We start from the raw sequence: 6,032 nt of genomic DNA, 5'->3' as shown, positions 1-6,032 counted from the left end.
TGTACATTTACTCAAGTACAATTTTGAAGTACAAACTTGAGTACTTCCAATTTCCAATACTTTTACTTCTACTCCACTACATCTCGGAGACAAAATTTGTACTTTTACTACACTACAATTATTAGAAAACTTTTGTTACTTTAGAGATTTTAATTTTGATTAGAAAACACTTCAACTATACATTTCGGCCATTTGAAAATAGCCGATATACAAGCTCACAATGCGTCACATAGGCTACTTGTAATGGAGTACATCAACATTGCAGTATTTAGACTTTTACTTAAGTAAAATATTTGAGTACTTTTTCCACCACTGCTGCCTGATCCATACAGCTTATTGACAACACAACACCCAGCTGAACTGCTGCAGCGACCCACGATCAGTCACATTATGGAAAGACCAGGGCCAAACAGTCCGCTGCTCCCGAACTACTCTGCCGGACTGCATAGGAGGTCTGGCGCGTGGAAGGACTAGGCTCTGTGGCCGGGTTGACTCCTGTCCGGGCCCCTCTACTCCTACGTCTCACCAGGTCCACTCCAGGTGCAGCCAGAACCTGTGCGGTGCACCAGACTCCCAGCACCAGACACTTCATGCTAAATGCTCTAAAGATGGTGGTGGACTTCAGGAGGAACGCAGCCCGTCCCCTCCCATCATGCTGGGAGGCACCCAGGTGACCCCAGTAGAGTCGGTTCCTAGGCATGATCCTCTCTAGGGACCTGAAGTGGGAACTCAACATCATGGCCCTCCTGAAGAAGGCCCATAAGAGGCTGTACTTCCTCAGGCAGCTGAGGAAGTTCAGACTATCAAGGACCATGATGGCTCAGTTTTACACAGCCATCATTGAGTCCATCCTCACACACTCCATCATCACCCTGCTGCAGCTGCAAAAGATCTCGCCAAGCTGCAGAGGGTGATACACTCTGCGGAGAGGGTGATTGGCCGTCCACTGCCCTCCCTCAAGTCCCTGCATGACTCCAGGGCATTGAGGAGAGGGAGAAAGATCATGGCCGACCCCTCCCACCCTGGCCACGGCCTCCTCACCCTGCTCCCCTCTGGGAGACGGTTGCGGCTGCCGAAAGCTACAAAAGCCCGCCACAGACTGAGCTTTTTCCCCTCAGCCTAAATGACTCTGGTTTCCCTCCCACCCCTGCCCCCTAGGGAGTGTCACCGGACATGTTTGCACTTCCATAACTCTGCACTTTATATTTATACTTCTTGCACAGTGTTGTATTTGTGTTGTTTGTTGTTATTATTTGTTATATGTAAAAATACAAATAAATGCACACACGCAAATGTCAAAACAAATTCCTATGTGTTTTACACAATGGCAAATAAAGGAATCTGAATCTGAATTCATACAGGAGTGGCGGATTCTTGAGCCGCAAGGTTCCTCAGGCTCCGCTCCACCAGTGATATGACTGTCCCAGTCATATCACATAACTGATTAGTTTGAGTCTAGTTGCCTAGACAGAGTCTGAGCATGTTACAGCCAGGTATAACTTTAAAGAACATGCTACAAATCTAATTACCTACATCAGGTTTCATTAGACATCTACAGTATATCAACTACACAGGTAAATAAAAATCACTTATTCACACTGTTGTTAAATAATTAACCTTATCCTTATAGCGGCTTCCACAACACTTTGCTATGGCGGATGATCAGGCCAGTGATTGTGTTGAATGTAGACAGACATTGGCCTGCAGGTATTGCCTGTGTAGGCTACTTGTGTAGTAGTGTGTGACTGTAGTGGAACCCCTGAGTCAATTTGTGACAGCTCGGCCCCTTGAATATACAGTAAAACCGGTTTAGCTGAATCCCAGGACCCAGGTCAAGTTTGCTAATGAGGTCTCTCTGTCTCGCTCTCTCTCTCACACACACACAATCCAATCCAATCCACTTTATTTATATAGCACGTTTCACAACTCAGAGTTTACAAAGTGCTGTACAGGAGAAGAAAAATAAAAAAACAACTGCACTAAAGCTACCACACAGAAAAACAACAGCGAGAAAACAGTGAAAACAACTGAGACACTAAAAAACAACAGAAAAGCAACAGCATCACAGTGAGACAAAACATATACAAGGACCGAAGGAACTCAAGCGGGGTTAAAAGCCAAGGTGGGTCTTTAGGCGAGATTTAAAAGTCTCGATGGAGACGCACACACAAACGCACGCGCACGCACGCACGCACGCACACACACACACACACACACACACACACACACCCTAGGGGTTAGGGTAAATAGAACGTGTCTATGTACGGCAATTCCGAACATATACACACCTATAAATATAATACCTGTAGGCCTACATATTACACTACTACTGTTTTGACCACGACATAGGCGTGGCTTTAACTTGTATAGTATGTATGGAATTGCCAATCCGTGCTATTTGGCATTATTTACTATTCTGTGACAGAGGGCTCCATCTGGTGGACTATGTCCAGGTAAGGAAAGGAAAGGTACTATGTTACCCAGGGTAACTGGACTAAGCTCAATAACTTGTTTACAGCCAGGCCAACATTTCATGGTAGAGGTTCAATGCCTTGTCCAAGGGCACTTCAGCGGTGGTAATTCCGATATCAAGACCGCTCCGTTCGGCCACCGCTGCTCCTTTGAGAACTAGCCCGACATATTAATGTACACCCCTGCTTATGAGACAATTTAAAATGAAACTTCTATGACAGTGCTGACATTATTCTGCTATAATGGTATTATTAGTGTCTCAGGCTCTCAGCCCTTCGGTCGCCCGTCACCTATATTAAGGCGTTTTACTGGTGTACTCTAGTCTACAAGTTACAGCTACAGGATGGCTGCAATTCGAAACTGGCCTCTGTAAAAGCTGAATTTGTATCTGGATTGTAGCCTACTATGTTTTTGTATGGACGTGTTGTTGGGTGCCTGCACATATGCACACATGGCATCAACGCATGGTGTTGTGTGCAGGCGCCCTACACTCTGTCTTTGTACTATGGATCGTACTATGTTTTTGTATGGACGTGGTGTTGGGTGCCTGCACATATGCACACATGGCATCAACGCATGGTGTTGTGTGCAGGCGCCCTACACTCTGTCTTTCGTTTTCTTTTCTTTTATCCCCCTGTTCCCCTCACTGTATATATACTTTTTTTCCCTTTTCGCTTCCTATATGATGAATTCCTGTTCTGTTCTTTAACTACATAGAAGTGTCTATTTGTTTGTCTCTAAATGTTTTGATGAATTGAACAATGTGGACCCTGTTGTAAACAAGTGTAAGGCTTAATTGGGTCGTCCACTCACAGTTAACAGTCTTTGTATTGAGTTTGTGCTTGAAATGTACTGTAATTCTGCAAACTGTTAATAAAGATTTCAATCAATCAATCAATGGTCTAGCCCTGGTCCACATTTTAATATTAAACACAAATTTTGTATGGTGTCCCTGGCATAAAATGTTTTCAGATGGGGGTCTGCCCACAGACAAATATATACATTTTGGAGTCCTTGACTTGAAAATAAAACACTGGTTTAACAATATTAGGAAAGTTAGGAAACAAGCCCAAAGTCGCTTATTATAAGCGGTCATCAACACTGATTCGAACCTGGCTTGCGCACGACCACGGAGGCGGAGCGTGTGCAGTCCCCCCCCCCCCCAACCAATCAGCGTAGGATAAAGTCTGACGAGGCGAGGTTACAGTTGAGTTTAAAATTCAATTTCAAACGGCTGCAGCCAAATAGTGAGCCAAATTAAAGTAGCCACTGAACTGAAGCTAGCCGGGCGTCGCCGTCGATATTTTGAAGTCGCAGACAATAAACTGAAGCAAACACGGTAGGAAAAGTTTTGGAAAACTCTTTTTATTTTATTATTAATCTACACATTATTCACAACGGGAAATGGCGGTACTTATTTCTGTCTTATGTTGACGATGAAAATGTTAGTTTGTTTCTAAATAGCCTACTGATGTACCGTATACTGTGCAGTGAGTTAACAATCGCCTTCCTCTGTTAGGAAGAACATCAACGCTGAGCTAGGCCTACAGGAGAGCAAACTAACACAATGGAGGTGGGTCACCGTTGGTGTTAAATGTATTTACCCGACACGGTCTAGCTTTTTCTCGGTGGTTCTTTGCTGTTTGCTCTAAGATTTAACTTAAATCTTTGTATAATATACAACAGAACGCAGATCCGCCCAAGTCCGTCTTTCTCCTGGCCGAAGCTGCAGACAACTATGAAAGCCAGCCTGCCCAGGTTTGTGTTGCTATTGATATGTTTATTAACAGTTAGCTGAATTGCAGTACATTTCAACTCTAGCACAAACGTAGCCATGGTTCACATGACGCTCGTACTTCACGAGCGTCATGGCGCAACTGCAGCCTGTTTTACGCGATCGCTAAATTTACATTGTAAACTTGTATAAACATTCAGATTCCAAATATAAAGTACTCGCCACATGTGCCACGGGTGTTAGAATTTTGCTGGTACAACGATTGCTGTAACCCTGCATGCATTGCTGCATCCCGCGTTGTTTAACACCCGTGGCACTTTATATTTGAAATCGGAATGTTTACTTTATATACATGTTTGGGGGTGGAGCTGGATGGACCACGCACGGCACGCAGTGTTTGTTTACAATAAAGTTTCAATAGTTGTCACTGTACAATACTTTAAAACAGTTGTCATGTTGCACACAATCAATTTGGTCATAGCAGCCGCCTGTAGAAACCCCCTCTCGTCCCCAAGCAGCAGCACACAGTGCCCGCACCGTGAGACCGCAGTGAGAATGCTATAGCATTGCAAGAAGCTAAGGCTTAGCTGCTAAGCTAACACAACACCAGCAATGGTGGTGGTGATAGGACTTATTTCGTCTGCGCACTCAAGCGGCAGCAACTTGTTGGCCCCTGGGTTAGGGTTGGATCCTGTCACATAGTGGATAAGAGATGCCATTGGTTGCCATTGGTTCTCAAGCGCCTCTAGGCTTGCTGACGATGGGTCAGTTTTCATAGCACTAATTTGACGGAGATTATCAATCTCCGTCTCGGGCACATGACCGCGCACTTGAACTTGACGGTGATTTACGTCACAGGCTTTAAACTATTGTGTTAGAAGAATAGTATGTTCACAAAACCATATTTATTGGGGATTATCAAATTGGAAAATGTATATGCTTTATACTTTTAGGTATCATAAAAGAAAGATCATTTTAACTTTACTTGTGTACTCTGTCTTCCCCAGGCATCCCCCCCCCCCCCCCTGGGGACCCACACGGGCCAGGCCTCTGGTCAGCCAACCAGGCCTGGCCTGGGTCCCCCCCCCCCCCCCCTTCCTAACCACTAGACCATCAAGGATTGGCCGTACTGCAGCTACAAGACGCCTCTTCGCTACACCCGGCAGACCCTACGAACCTCGAGACCAATCCGGTACCGAACCGAACATGCTTGAGTACCGGGTACCAATTACAATAATTCAATTTCGGTTCTCTCTATCGGTTCCTTACAAATAAAGTTTTATTATTATTATTGTGCGGTAAAGAGAACCTATATTGCGTTAATGATAATTTTCTGTAGAATTGACTGTTGACATAATATTGATTTATATTATAATTATTTTTATTTCAGAGACAAAAAAAGAGCTGCGGCTGCCGTGAAGAAATTCCGGAAGAAGATTAAAAATGAACCTGTACTCCAGGAGGCGCACAGGAGGAAGGACAGAGGGAGTCCAGAAATACTGTAATATATACTGTCTACATTAAGCTCTTGTCACATCCACGTAAAAGTATTGTATGATGATTTTTTTCACATTTTTAATTACAAGTAAACTTGTATACTGTTTAAACGACCTGTTCTTTTTTGCCGTATTTCAGAGAAATTATTAAAACCGAAAGGTATGGTGGTGACTTTGTGTTGGAGTCTGTTAGACCCTATTCTTTTCACCAATCTTTTATGATCAATATATCTACATTTTTTCAGACGATAATGATTTATTTTTTGCTGCATTACATCTGACGCTACATGTTTCATTATTATGATACTGCTGTTATAGTGTATACTGAA

At 43.7% G+C, this 6,032-nt stretch overlaps 1 long non-coding RNA gene across 1 annotated transcript; it reads left to right on the top strand.

The window, feature by feature from the left end:
* Positions 1–3,691: 3,691 nt before the first annotated feature.
* On the top strand, positions 3,692–4,235 carry LOC308329275. The gene is made up of 3 exons (XR_013965371.1): positions 3,692–3,811; positions 3,992–4,045; positions 4,159–4,235. It is a non-coding gene; the product is annotated as an uncharacterized lncRNA (long non-coding RNA).
* Positions 4,236–6,032: the final 1,797 nt, after the last annotated feature.

This window comes from Protomyctophum bolini (assembly GCF_963924005.1).
Source record: "Protomyctophum bolini genome assembly, chromosome: 15".
Lineage (NCBI taxonomy): Eukaryota > Metazoa > Chordata > Actinopteri > Myctophiformes > Myctophidae > Protomyctophum > Protomyctophum bolini.
Note: the sequence above shows the minus strand (reverse complement) of the source record. Positions and strands in the feature narration are given on the sequence as shown.